Here is a 14,532-nt window from a genome sequence, read left to right on the forward strand (position 1 = left end):
TGAGATGATCATAGATAAATCATCTTTTAATCTTTCTTTTTTGTCTCTTAATATGTCTGAAAAAGTATTTCACTTTCATTTTTTTTTTTTGATTTTTATTGATATTTTAATGGTTTCTAACATTGTGAAATTTTGGGTTGTACATTTTTGTTTGTCCATCACCCCATATATGACTCCCTTCACCCCTTGTGCCCACCCCCCACCCCCCCCTTCCCGGGTAACCACAGTCCAGTTTTCTCTGTCCATGTGTTGGTTTATATTCCACATATGAGTGAGATCATACAGTGTTTGTCTTTCTCTTTCTGGCTTATTTCACTTAACATAATACGCTCCAGGCCCATCCATGTTGTTGCAAATGGGACGATTTTGTCTTTTTTTATGGCTGAGTAGTATTCCATTGTATATATATACCACATTTTCTTAATCCAATCGTCAGTCGAGGGACACTTAGGTTGCTTCCACTTCTTGGCTATGGTGAATAATGCTGCAATGAACATAGGGGTGCATAAGCCTCTTTGGATTGTTGATTTCAGGTGCGTTGGATAGATTCCCAGTAGTGGGATGGCTGGATCATAGGGCATCTCTATTTTTAATTCTTTGAGGAATCTCCATACCGTTTTCCATAGAGGCTGCACCAATTTGCATTCCCACCAGCTGTGTATGAGGGTTCCTGTTTCTCCACATCCTCTCCAACATTTGTTGTTTTTTGTCTTGGTGATTATAGCCATTCTAACGGGCGTGAGGTGGTATCTTAGTGTTGTTTTGATTTGCATTTCCCTGATGATTAGTGATGTTGAGCATCTTTTCATGTGCCTATTGGCCATCTGTATATCTTCCTTGGAGAAGTGTCTGTTCATTTCCTCTGCCCATTTTTTGATCGGGTTGTTTGTTTTTTTGTTGTTCAATTGTGTGAGTTCTTTATATATTATGGAGATCAACCCCTTGTCAGATGTATGTTTTGCAAATATTCTCTCCCAGCTGGTTGGTTGTTTGTTCATCTTGATTCTGATTTCATTTGTATTATAAAAGCTCTTTAGTCTGATAAAGTCCCACTTGTTTATTTTTTCTTTAGTTTCCCTAATCTGGGTAGACATGTCATCCGAAAAGATTCCTTTAAACCCAATGTCAAATAGTGTGTTGCCTATATTTTCTTCTATGAGTTTTATAGTTTCAGGTCTCACCTTCAGGTCTTTGATCCATTTTGAGTTAATTTTTGTGAATGGCGATAGCACATGGTCCACTTTCATTCTTTTGCATGTGGATGTCCAGTTTTCCCAACACCATTTATTGAAGAGACTTTCCTTTCTCCATTGCATGTCCTTAGCACCTTTGTCGAAAATTAGCTGTCCGTATATGTGTGGTTTTATTTCTGGGCTTTCAATTCTGTTCCATTGATCTGTGTGTCTGTTTTTGTACCAGTACCATGCTGTTTTGATTACTATTGCTTTGTAGTATGTTTTGAAGTCAGGAATTGTGATGCCTCCTGCTTTGTTCTTTTTCTTTAGGATTTCTTTAGCTATTCGGGGTCTTTTGTTGCCCCATATAAATTTTAGTATTCTTTTTTCTATTTCTGTGAAGAATGTCATTGGGATTCTGATTGGGATTGCATTGAATCTGTAGATTGCTTTAGGTAATATAGACATTTTAACTATGTTTATTCTTCCAATCCACGTGCATGGGATATCTTTCCATTTCTTTATGTCATCGTAGATTTCCCTCAATAATGTCTTGTAGTTCTCATTGTATAGGTCCTTCACCTCCTTGGTAAGATTTATTCCTAGGTATTTTATTCTTTTTGATGCAATTGTAAATGGTATTATCTTTTTGAGCTCTCTTTCTGTTAGTTCATTATTAGCATATAGAAATGCAACTGATTTTTGTAGATTGATTTTGTACCCTGCAACTTTGCTGTAGTTGTTGATTGTTTCTAACAGTTTTCCGACAGATTCTTTAGGGTTTTCTATATATACAATCATGTCATCTGCAAATAGTGAGAGTTTCACTTCTTCGTTACCTATTTGGATTCCTTTTATTCCTTTTTCTTGCCTAATTGCTCTGGCCAAAACCTCCAGTACTATGTTGAACAGGAGTGGTGAGAGTGGGCAGCCCTGCCTCGTTCCTGTTCTCAGAGGAATGGCTTTCAGTCTTTCCCCGTTGAGTATGATGTTAGCTGTGGGTTTGTCATATATGGCCTTTATTATGTTGAGGTACTTTCCTTCTATTCCCATTTTATTGAGAGTTTTTATCATAAATGGATGTTGTATCTTGTCAAATGCCTTCTCTGCGTCTATTGAGATGATCATGTGGTTTTTATTCTTTGTTTTGTTGATGTGATGTATCACGTTGATTGATTTGCGGATGTTGAACCATCCCTGCGTCTCTGGTATAAATCCCACTTGATCATGGTGTATGATCTTTTTAATATATTGTTGTATTCGGTTTGCCAATATTTTGTTGAGGATTTTTGCATCAATGTTCATCAGCGATATTGGCCTGTAATTTTCTTTCTTTGTATTGTCTTTGTCTGGTTTCGGTATCAGGGTGATGTTGGCCTCATAGAATGATTCAGGAAGTGTTCCATCTTCCTCTATTTTTTGGAATAGTTTGAGGAGGATGGGTATTAAATCTTCTTTGAATGTTTGGTAAAATTCACTGGAGAAGCCATCTGGTCCTGGACTTTTATTTTTTGGGAGGTTTTTGATTACTATTTCAATCTCTTTACTTGTGATTGGTCTATTCAGATTCTCCATTTCTTCTTGGTTCAATTTTGGGAGGTTGTATAAGTCTAAGAATTTATCCATTTCTTCTAGATTGTCCAATTTGTTGGCATATAATTTCTCATAGTATTCTCTTATAATCCTCTGTATTTCCATGGTATCCGTTGTAATTTCTCCTCTTTCATTTCTAATTTTATTTACTTGAGCCTTTTCTCTTTTTTTCTTAGTTAGCCTGGCTAAGGGTTTGTCTATTTTGTTTATCTTCTCGAAGAACCAACTCTTTGTTTCATTAATCCTTTCTACTGTTTTTTTGGTCTCAATATCATTTATTTCTGCTCTGATTTTTATTATTTCTCTCCTTCTGCTGGCTTTGGGCTTTGTTTGTTCTTCTTTTTCTAGTTCTGTTAGGTGTAATTTAAGGTTGCCTATTAGGGCTTTTTCTTGTTTGTTAAGGTGGGCTTGTATCGCTATGAGTTTCCCTCTCAGGACCGCTTTTGCTGCGTCCCATATGGTTTGATATGGCATGTTATCATTTTCGTTTGTTTCCAGATAGTTTTTGATTTCTCCTTTAATTTCATCAATGATCCATTCGTTGTTCAGTAGCATGTTGTTTAATCTCCACATTTTTGTCACTTTCTCAGTTTTTTTTTCCTGGTTCATTTCCAGTTTCATAGCCTTATGGTCTGAAAAGATGCTTGTTATGATTTCAATCTTCTTAAATTTATTGAGGCTTGCTTTGTTTCCCAACATATGGTCTATCCTAGAGAATGTTCCATGCGCGCTTGAGAAGAATGTGTAGTCAGCTGTTTTTGGGTGGAGTGCTCTGTATATGTCTACTAGGTCCATCTCGTCCAGTTTTTCATTTAAGTCTAATATTTCTTTATTAACTTTTTGTCTGGATGATCTATCCATTGCTGTAAGTGGGGTGTTAAGATCCCCTACTATTATTGTGTTGTTGTTGATTTCTCCTTTTAGGTTTGTTAATAGTTGTTTTAGGTACATTGGTGCTCCTATGTTGGGTGCATATATATTTATAAGTGATATGTCTTCTTGATGGAGTGTCCCTTTTATCATTATATATTTCCCTTCTTTGTCTTTCTTAACCTGTTTTATCTTGAAGTCTACTTTGTCTGATATGAGTATGGCAACACCTGCTTTCTTTTGTTTGCCATTAGCTTGGAGTATTGTCTTCCATCCTTTCACTCTGAGCGTGTGCTTGTCTTTAGTGCTAAGATGTGTTTCCTGAAGGCAGCATATTGTTGGGTCTTGCTTTTTAATCCATCCTGCCACTCTGTATCTTTTGATTGGAGAGTTCAATCCATTTACATTTAGGGTAATTATTGAAATATGAGGGTTGAATGTTGCTGTTTTGTCACTTATTTTCTGGTTCTTTTGCATTTCCTTTGTTTCTTGTCCCATTTGTTTTGGACTGCCAATTCAGTTTGGTTGTTCTGTCTTATGATTCTTCTAGTTTTCTCTTTGTTTATCATATGTGGTTTTAATTTGATTATTTGTTTAGTGGTTACCTTGAGGTTTGGGCGAAAAATCTTCTGTATGAGATAGTCCATTATCTGATAGCCTCCTATTTCCTTATACTAAGTCAATTCAGTCACTTTCCTCTTCCCCTTCTAAGTTGCTCTTGTTATACCTTATTCTATCTTGTGTTGTGGCTGTGTGTTTACAGTGATGAGGTTAAATTTATTTTTGGTGAATTTCTTCCTTTGATCTTTGAGTTTAGTATTTAAGTGGTTGCTAACCTATTCCGGTAAAGATCTACTATTTCTCTGATTTTGTCTACCTACTTTTCTCCTTACTCCAAGCTTTGTGTTCCCTTTCTCTTCTTGTTTTCAGGCCTGAGGGCCTTCTTGAGTATTTCTTGTAGTGGCGGTCTCGTGGCCATGAACTCCCTTAGCTTTTGTTTATCTGGGAGAGTTACTATTTCTCCATCATATTTGAAGGATATTTTTGCTGGATAGATTATTCTTGGCTGAAAGTTTTTGTCTTTTAGTATTTTGAATATATCATTCCAGTCTCTTCTAGCCTGAAAAGTTTCTGTTGAGAAATCCGCTGAGAGCCTGATGGGAGTTCCTTTGTACGTTATTTTTTGTTTTTGTCTAGCTGCCCTTAATATTGTTTCTTTGTCGTTGACCCTGGCTAGCCTTACCACTAGGTGTCGTGGTGAAGGCCTTTGTCTGTTAATATATATAGGAGTCCTGTTGGCTTCGCTTACTGGTATTTCCTGCTCCTTCCCCAGATTTGGGAAATTTTCAGCTATTATTTCCTTGAATAGGCTCTCTGTTCCTCTTTCCCTCTCCTCTCCCTCAGGAATACCTATAATTCTTATGTTACATTTTCTAATAGAGTCCGATATTTCTCGGAGTCTTTCTTCATTTCTTTTTAGTCTTAGTTCTCTCTCTTCTTCCATCTGGAGTATATCTGTATTCCTATCTTCTAAAGTACTAATTCTTTCCTCCATATTGTAAGCTCTGTTCTTTAAAGATTCCAGATTCTCCTTTATCTCCTCCATTGTGTTCTTCATCTCCATCAGCCCTGATAGGTTTTTCTTTATGATTTCAGTCTCTTTTGTGAAGAAACTCCTAATCTCATTTGTTTGTCTGTGTTGTCTCGTATTTCGTTGAGTGTTTTTATGATAGCTATTTTGAAATCTCTGTCATTTAGTTTATGGATTTCTGTGTCTTCGGGGTTGATTTCTGGGTGCTTGTCATTTTGTTTCTGGTCTGGTGATTTCATATATTTTTGCATTGTGGTTCCTGTGTTGGTTTTGATTTTCCTCATCCTGGAAGTCTCTGGTTGCAATTTCCACCTGCCGCCACTGTGTGGTGGTAAAGGGCTGTGTAGTCTAAGCCCCCTGCGCTCTGCCCCAGTTTTTCTGCTGCGATCCGCAGTTTTGTTTTGTTTTGTTTTGTTTCTTTTCCCCACTGCGATCCACGGGTCCAGTCCAGTTTATTCAGGTCTGCCTCGGACCGCTAGATCTGGTCGAGCTGCAGACTCCGGGTTGCGGGGAGGGGGGAGCTCTCTCTTTTGCCCTCTGGGTCCCTGACGTGGGAGGCTTCTCGTTTGCCCCTCTTTATCCGCTCTCTGGGTTGCTCAGATGTTGATGGTAGCCCTGTGGCTCCTCTGAGCCCTCTGTGCGGGAGTTTCCCACTGGCTGAGAGCGCCCGAAGAGCTACAATTTCCCGCCGAGGGCCGCCCCTCCCCCCTCTCTGGGAGCCTCGCGGACCGGATCGCTGATCTGATGGGGAGGGAGCGGAGTTCTCCTTACCTCTCCCCACTTCCTCCGGGGGCCCAGCAAGTTCCGCTCTCAGATGTGCGGCAGTGTGGATCCCTCCGCTCCAGCTTTTGACTGTCTGGGATTCCGTTGTTGGTCTGTGGCTGTTACTTTTGTTGTATTTTCTGGGGGAAGAATTCACGGGAAAGCTCACGCCGCCATGATGCTGACGTCACTCTCTCACTTTCATTTTGAAAGATATTTTTGTGGACTACAGAATTCTAGTTTAACTGTATTTTTATTAGAGTACTTTAAAGATATTCTGCCCTGTCTTCTTGCTTGCATAGTGTCTGACAAGAGATCTATGTCATCCTTACTGCTGTTTCTCTGTATGTAAAGTGTCATTTTTCTCAGGCATCTTTTAAGATTTTCCCGTTAGCACTAGTTTTAAGCAATTTGATTATGATGTGCCTTGGTGTAGTTTTCTTCATGTTTCTTGTGCTTGAAGTCCATTGAGTTTCTTGGATCTATGGATTTACATTTTTCATCAAAGTTGAAAATATTTCCGGCATTAGTTTTTCAAATATTTTGTATCTCCCCCTTTGCCTTCTTTCCTTTAGCAACTCCAGTTTCACACTTATGTGTGCGTCCCATGGTTCAATGCTTTATTTTTTTCTTGTTTTTTTAAATTGTCTGTGCTTCATTTTGGACAGTTTCTATTGCTGTGTCTCCAAGTTCTCTTATCTTTCCTTCCATGATGTCTAATCTGCTGTTAATCTCATTGAGTGTATTTTTTATTTCAGATATTTTATTTTTCATCTGTAGAAGTTCAATTTAAAAAAATCTTCCATGTCTTCATTTAATACGTACAATATTTCTTCTAGTTTTTTGAACACATGGCATACACTTAACACTGTTTTACTGTCCTTATTTACTAATGCTATCATCTAAGTCATTTTTTAGTATTTTTTGATTGATTGACTTTTTTCTACTCATTATGGGTTTTATTTTTTTGCTTCTTTGCATGGCTGATCATTTTTGATTAGATGTCCAACATTATGAATTTTGTCTTGTGAGATGTTGGATATTTTTGTATTCTTAAAAGAATTGTTACACTTTGTTCTGGAATATGGTTAAGTTATTTGGAAACAGTTTGACATTTTGGAGTCTTGCTTCTAGGTTTTGTTTGGCAGGACCAGAACAATATTTTGCCTAGGGTTAAATTTTCTCCACGACTGAGGTAAGAATCTTCTTATTACTAACCTCAGCCTCATGAATTATGAGGTTTCCCACCCTGGATGATAGGAATGGCCGCTATCCTGGCTCTGTACGAACCCTGGGATAGTTTGCTCCTGTCCTATAAGGCAGTTCATTCTTGAGCCTCAGTTTCCTCGCTCACATGCTTGATCAGTTACTGACTGAAAGCTTGAAGGGGACGCTCTGTAGATTTCAGTTCTCTCTCTATGCAATTCTCTCCTCTCTAGCTCTCTGCTCTAAGAACTCTAGCCGCATTGGCTTACCTGGACTCCCAGCTCCATCTCCCCAACTCAGGGAGACTACTTGAGTACTTCTCTCTGTGTCAGGGCCTGGAAACTCCCTTCAGACAGTAAGTTAAGTGATCCCAGGCCTCACCTCGCTTGTTTTCCATCACTCAGAGATCACTGGCCTCCATTGCTTAATTCCAATATCTTTGAGAGCTATTGTTTCATATATTTGTCCAGGATTTTTCTATTTTTAAGTTGTTTTACATAATAGTGAAAATCTAGTCCCCAATACTCTGTCTTGACCAGAAACAGAAGTCCCACACTATTGTTTTTATGCATTTTAAAATATCCCCCAAGGCAATCTCCAGCTGATCTGCTTTCCTGGGCTGTTCAAGTTATCACCCATGTAATAATTACTGTTTTTTTAGTACTCTGGTTACAAAGTTGAATGTTTTTCTCCATTTCTCTTTTATTTTAACAGACAATTTTATGCAATGTTTCTGAGGAATGAGTATATTGTGGTATAGTGGTTATAACCTGTACAATTTAAGAACCTATGCTATGGTTGGTATATACTTTAAGCAAAAGCAGCGAGTACATTAAAATATATATGTACTAATATTTTCAAAAATGAAACTAAATGGTCAGATCTTTGACAGTAGGTTTCATTTTGTGTAAGTCATTGTATTTTCCTTTCCCATAGCGCCTAGCACGTACATCCTCAAAACATTTGTTGATTTGCTATAATAAATTCATTGGGAGTCTGGGACAATATTGTTTTTTTCGTTACTATGATTATGACTAGCTATTAGTATTGACTGTCTACTGTAAATTAGGCACACTACCCGGCACTTTCTACGATATCTAATTCAGTCTTTACATTGCTGTCTGATATAGAGATTTTTAGTCCCTCTGTATAGACAGGGAAATGGATTCAGGGGAGTTAACTCACTTGCTTGAGACCCCACGGCTAGTAACTGGTACTATTGAGATTCCAACCCAGGTCTGTCTGATTCCAAAGCCCAAGCTCCTCATATTGCTTCATCCTATTTCATGAAATATGACAAACCTTAGCGGTTCTTTTCTCTAACAGAAATGCTCTTATGTTTCTTTCATTCTCTTAAAAAAAAGAGACTAAAAAGAAAGTCATTTTAGGACAAGACAGTCCAACGTGTGGCAGAGTTGGTCAAGCAAGTATGCATCTTGAGTTTTCTGAATTTACTCAGGGATCGGATTCAAGTCCAGATGATTTCACGTGGCTGTATTATACCTGAAGACTAGGAATAGATTATGTTCAATAAACCAATAAGGTAAAAATATGCTGGAATCTCTGTTTCCTTTTAAAATAACCTTTATAGTTTTTCCCAATAGAGGTGTCTTTCAAGCATACTCCCAGTTCTTTCAGTCAAGACAGGAAACGTATTTCACTTGGAGACTCTTTCCAGAGCTATGCAAGGGCTTCTCTTAGGAAGGGCCCAAACTAGATGAAAAATTGAGTTTTGATCTCAAATAGTTTTCCTAATAATGTTGTGGTATGGGCTGAGCAGGCATGTTCTCTGAAAAAGGGAGGATAAAATTATATTGACCTCACAATGGCGTGTTTGACGGTTTCCCACACTTTACTCTTCCACAACCAAGAAGCTAGATTTCATATTACTTGTGGGTTGGTTTGAGCCTGGAGGGCCATAAGCAGGGGCCTGTCAGTGGAGGAAGTCAAGGAACATGAACCCGGATTGTCCTCACCAGGGGAAAAGAAGAGTGATTCATGGACAGGGCTCAGAGTTTATCTGAATTGCCTTCCACCTCAGTCAAGGTTTAGCATCAGGTCATTGGTGCCTATCATTGTGGCAATGAGAGATTATTTTTATTAAGCGTTTTGTGTTTGTCCAAGACCTTTCAGTCATTAATCATTTAACTCTTGTTCCCCAAGAGAGTTTTGTGAAGTAAATGGGAAAGAAATAACACAATTCTTATTCTACAGATAGAGAAACTGAAGCATTTTTGTTTGCCACTATTACATACTGAAAGAGCTAAAGCCATACATTAGAATTTGGGAGAACCAGGCCAGGAATTTGATGAGCTTTTGTTCCACCACAGAAGTGAGGTTTTCTGTTTTTACATAAAACGGACTTGCATATTTTTCATTTTGAAAGCAGCATGATTGATACTGAGGTGTACTGAAGAAAAGAACAGACTTCATTTCCTTACTTTATATAGTATGAAAATTTTACTGAGTTCCCATAAAAAATTGGAATTCAAATATGCATTTAAGTTTAAGTAGTAAAGATTGTAAGGCATTGCTAATCTTGAGTTTTCTAATAAGAAAAAGAATACAAGCAAACACATCTAGTTGTGGTTGTGAATAGCCAATAGCAAGTTATAAACGGACTTCGAGAGGATGGCATGGGGATTTTGCTGCCTGGAATTAATCTGGTGGGCTTCCTGGAGGGGGTGTGTTTTGAATTTCAATTAAAAAAAGATTTCAGGGGCCGGCTCCGTGGCTTAGCAATTAAGTGCGTGCACTCCACTACTGGTAGCCCAGGTTCGGATCCCGGGCACGCACTGACGCACCACTTGTCAGGCCATGCTGAGGCGGCATCCCACATATAGCAACTAGAAGGATGTGCAACTATGACATACAACTATCTACTGGGGCTTTGGGGAGAAAAAGGAAAAAAAAAGAGGAGGAGGATTGGCAATAGATGTTAGCTCAGGGCCAGTCTTCCTCAGCAAAAAGAGGAAGATTGGCATGGATGTTAGCTCAGGGCTGATCTTTCTCACACACACACACACAAAAGATTTCAAAGATGATATGTCCTTTAGCTCAGATGCTTTGAAATATCTTTGCTGTTTCTTTCTATGGAGTATAAACACCACCAAAAAATTGTCAAATATCACAAGAAGGAGGAATTGACCGAGGGGTCCATGAGGGCACATTTCAGAGTAATGGAGAGGAAATGAAGAAAAGTTTTCTGACAGAAAGATCTTTCAGATCTATTAACAATGAGGTAGTTCAGGGGGAAGATGGGTAAGGGTGGTAGGGGGAAGGGTGTCAGGGGAAGCTATGTAAACAAGACTAGATAAAACACAGCAAGATCCCTTCAGGAATCAGCATGACTTCTGGTGGGAGTAGGGAATACAATTAGGGCTAAGACTAACTTACTCCCTTTGGCATAAGACAGACATTGGATTCAAATCCATTTAGAAGCTATATAACTAAAAATCTCAGGTTTCTCCTTTTTAAAATGGTACGCACAAGACCTACCTTCTAAGTTGATGAGTAAAATAAAAGAAAGTGTTTACATTGTGCATGGCACCAGAGGCAAATTTGGGTTATATTGAGTCTAAAGCTTATACAATATTGAAGGCCTTCTTTAAGAAAAAGAATACATAATTCTGGTTATAAAATTAAATAGTAAAGTGGATATTTATTTAGAATAAGAAAAGAAATCACAATAACTCACTTAAAAAAAAACCAACAAACTGACAAATACCACAAACATCACAAAATCCAGGAAAACAACATGATGTTTTAATTTATTAACTACATGAAATATCTCTATTTTATATGGGTGTGTGTGCATACATACACACATATAGATATACATATGCTATGTGTTCTGATGGCCTCTTCATATGACAAAAATTTTGTAATATATTTTATAGAGAGAATGGAAACATACTTCAACTTTCTTCTAGTATGATTCATCAAAATTTTTTTTTACTATTGATAGTTTAGGAAAAAATTTTTCAGCACCACAACTTGTTGCTTGTAATGTCATGCAAAATTTTATAATTGTTGTCAAATTTGGAAAACTTCTATCAAAGTTTTTCATGGGAGAGTTATAAGATTTAGATAAGTCTTCCATGGACTAGCTTCTGACTCTGAACATTTCAAATCTTGTTTCTCCCCCACTAGTCTTCTAATTTGGGGGCTGGGCATTGTAGGATGCATTCACATCCCAGCATGATATACTTAGGTCCCCCAGCTCATTGGGTGAACAGATGATGATAGGAATGTTTCTGGAATCCATTCCTACAACTGGGTGCCTAGCAATCAACTATGCACAGAAGTGATGTGAACCACATAATACATCCCACTCCACTCAAGCTAAATGTATCTTCGACTCAACTCCAGAGCCAACCTACACGAAGGGAGATGTGACAGAGGGGAAGTCAGGGCAGCATTAACTAATTGGTGTTAAATACCTTAATTTTCTAAACTTTACGAAAACATGTAACCATGCCCACACATTGATAGAGCCTCTAGCAGGGACTTGGAAAGGACTCGTGTCATTAGCTTCATGGTCAGCTGCCTCAACATGTCGTATCAATGTGCTGAACAATTCTGTCCCACCATATTGGCAAGATGGCGGTGGGGAGTTGGGGTTACTAATTCAGGAGACTCCCTGAAGGCACTAGCTTGTCCAGTCACAGAGACGAGACATGTCTCCTTCAGCCACGGTGAATCTAAATTAAACTGAGTCTTGAGGACCTGATGGTGGCATATCAGAAGGAAACTCTTTGTTCCTCTTGTATTTTGCTGTTTTCTTCCCCCAGTATATATCTGAGTTCAAAACTCCTCTGTGAAATTGCTGTGATTTACCTGACTCTGAACCCTTTCACTTTCAGAAAATCCCTTCTTGGAACACCATGATCCTCTTGGAGCGTTGTGATACCTGGAGGTGGTAGAGGGAAGCTGGTAAGTTTGTCAAACCTGCCCCAGCGCCACTCCACATGGTCCTGGGCAGAGATACTTTCGAGGCTGCTACCCCAGCAGTTGGGAAACAGAGGCCTCGTGGTGTGGTGGTCATTTCAGAAATGTAACCCCTCAGAAACGTGCTACCCAGGCTCTTGTAAGAAGGTAAAACAAATAAAGCTGCCGCCTGTTTGGAACATACACCGGCTCCTTCCACATCTGCAGGACATTTAGCTCCTTGCATCTGGTAATGTTTGTGCAAATATAATTCCATATTCACTAATAATTCCTGGGGCTAAAGGCCCCCCTTTGGTAACCTTGTTAATATTCTCTCAAGGCCTGGTGTGAACGCCTCATAGCATTTTGATTAGAATTCAATCTTGTGTTTTTTTCCCCTCTCTGTCTCTTTCTCCCTCTCTCCTCTCATGCTTTTCTGGCCCCCGGTTTCCTGGCCACCCACATCAGGAGACATTCTCCCTCCCTTCCACTCTCCATTCTCAGTTTCAAGGAATTTCCTTGTGTCAAAGGCAAAGTGTGATTGACATATTTTTTTCCCTCTTAAGAGCAGTCATCTCAGTGTTTGATTTAACCATCTCCTTATGGAGCTCATACAGCCATTACCTGGGTGAAAAAGACACCTCCTGCTCACCCTCATGCTCAAGTATGAGGCTCAGACCCACATAGGGCTGTATTTTTATAAACTTTTAAATTGCTCCTCTCCTTCCCTTTTTTCTACCTTTTTTTTTTTTTTCTGGTTGGCACTAGAAAATGATTCCCTGGTGTGTTGTACCTTGAGCCTTAAAGAATTTTAGTTTTCCACAAACAGGTAGACCAGCTGCCTCCTCCCAGTGCCCTCTGCCTGCCAAGAAAAGCATTTGCTGTTCTTCAGACCTGGGGGAAGAATGGACACATAATGAGTTCTCTAGTTTTGAATTCACCAACTGTAGGCAGGTTGCGCTCCTTTCGTCCTTAGCCTTACTTGACCAGCTTACCTGTCTCTCAGGAGAAAAAAATAGGAAACAAAAACAAAAGCAAATTTGCCATAGCATGAGGAATTATATTTAAATCCAAGAAAAATTCTTGTCAGTGAAGTTCGTAATGCTGGAGTGATTCTGGAATGCATGCACTCTGTTTCAGGCTGCCTTATCATCGAATTACTATGAGTTCTAAGGGTTTCTGCCTGAAGGGGATGAACTAGATGACCTTGGAAGGTCACTTGCAGCTTTTCAATCCAGCGGCAATCCCCCTCTTTTCTGTGAAGGGCCACTCTTCTCACAGTATTGGAGCAGACTCTGTCTTAAGGGGATTACTCATGTCTCTCCAGAGCAGCCTGAAACACAGCCCGCTATTTCTCCTTAATGAATCATGTCTCCTGCTGTGGATTATGATGTGCTGCCTACTCAGAGCTCCCAATTGTAGACAGCTCTATTGTTGTGCAATAATTATATTCTTAAGTAACTGCCTGCCCCAAATCCCATTGTTTCAGAAGGAAATGAAGTGCTAGAAGATAACAACTTAGATTTGCAGTGAGAAAATTGATTTTTTTTCCTGCTGGGATTTCAGTGATAACAGTAGTTTTAATAAAAAGCTATAAGTATATAGCTACAATATCTTAATTCACGGTACAAAGCCAGAATTCAGTGACATTTCACTTTTAATCAGGAGTAATGGCCTATCTGTAGCAATTACTAAAAACACTCTTATTAACCTAGTGTTACATAAATACTTGCTTGACAAAATCGTCATCCGTGTTATGATAAAGAAAGCATACCAAGCCAACCAAGCAAAGTAGGCATATATTCTTACATTGCCAGTAACAGCAGTGTGTGTATTATAAATTGTGTTTTTGATTGATGTTACATCCCATTGCTTTAGGAAATCTTGACTATAGAGGAAATACCAGTACTCCCCATTATATAAACACTAATAAGAATATACATCAGTCCATGGTCCACCCAGACCAGTGTCTGAGTCTGAAAGTAGAATTATGGGATTGTGTTGGAAAGTAATGATTACCCAAAAAAAATAATGGCCCAAAAGGTTAGGATGGACTTCAAGACATTTCTAGCTATCTCAATTTCCTATAATAGGTTTCTAAGAGCCATTCATTGATGTCAAGCCCTGAAGAACTCATGTGGTCCACAATATACCTAAATCTTTTCTGTACCAATTTATATTTTCAACCTGTGTAAAAAAGATTGAGAAAATAAGTTTGTGGAGTAATACTTCCTCTTATTTGTTGTGTGTCTGCTGCTATCAAACTCAAGGAGTTTCACCAAGTTCTAGCACTCTAGGATTTGGTTAAAGAGTCTATGGTTCACCATTTCTATACCCTCCATGACTTGGAAAACTTCAATCAGATTTTTATCTGCTCCACTCATCCATCTATTCCCTTCACCACCA

At 38.8% G+C, this 14,532-nt stretch overlaps 1 long non-coding RNA gene across 1 annotated transcript in view; it reads left to right on the top strand.

The window, feature by feature from the left end:
- The window catches only part of LOC131404354 (uncharacterized), a 36,705-nt gene that overhangs the window by 20,863 nt on the left and 1,310 nt on the right, over positions 1-14,532 (top strand). The window contains exon 2 of the long non-coding RNA XR_009219781.1: positions 12,063-12,132. This is a non-coding gene — a long non-coding RNA (uncharacterized LOC131404354). The remainder of the gene's footprint in view (positions 1-12,062; positions 12,133-14,532) is intronic.

The sequence above is a fragment of the Diceros bicornis genome, chromosome 4 (genome assembly GCF_020826845.1).
Source record: "Diceros bicornis minor isolate mBicDic1 chromosome 4, mDicBic1.mat.cur, whole genome shotgun sequence".
Lineage (NCBI taxonomy): Eukaryota > Metazoa > Chordata > Mammalia > Perissodactyla > Rhinocerotidae > Diceros > Diceros bicornis.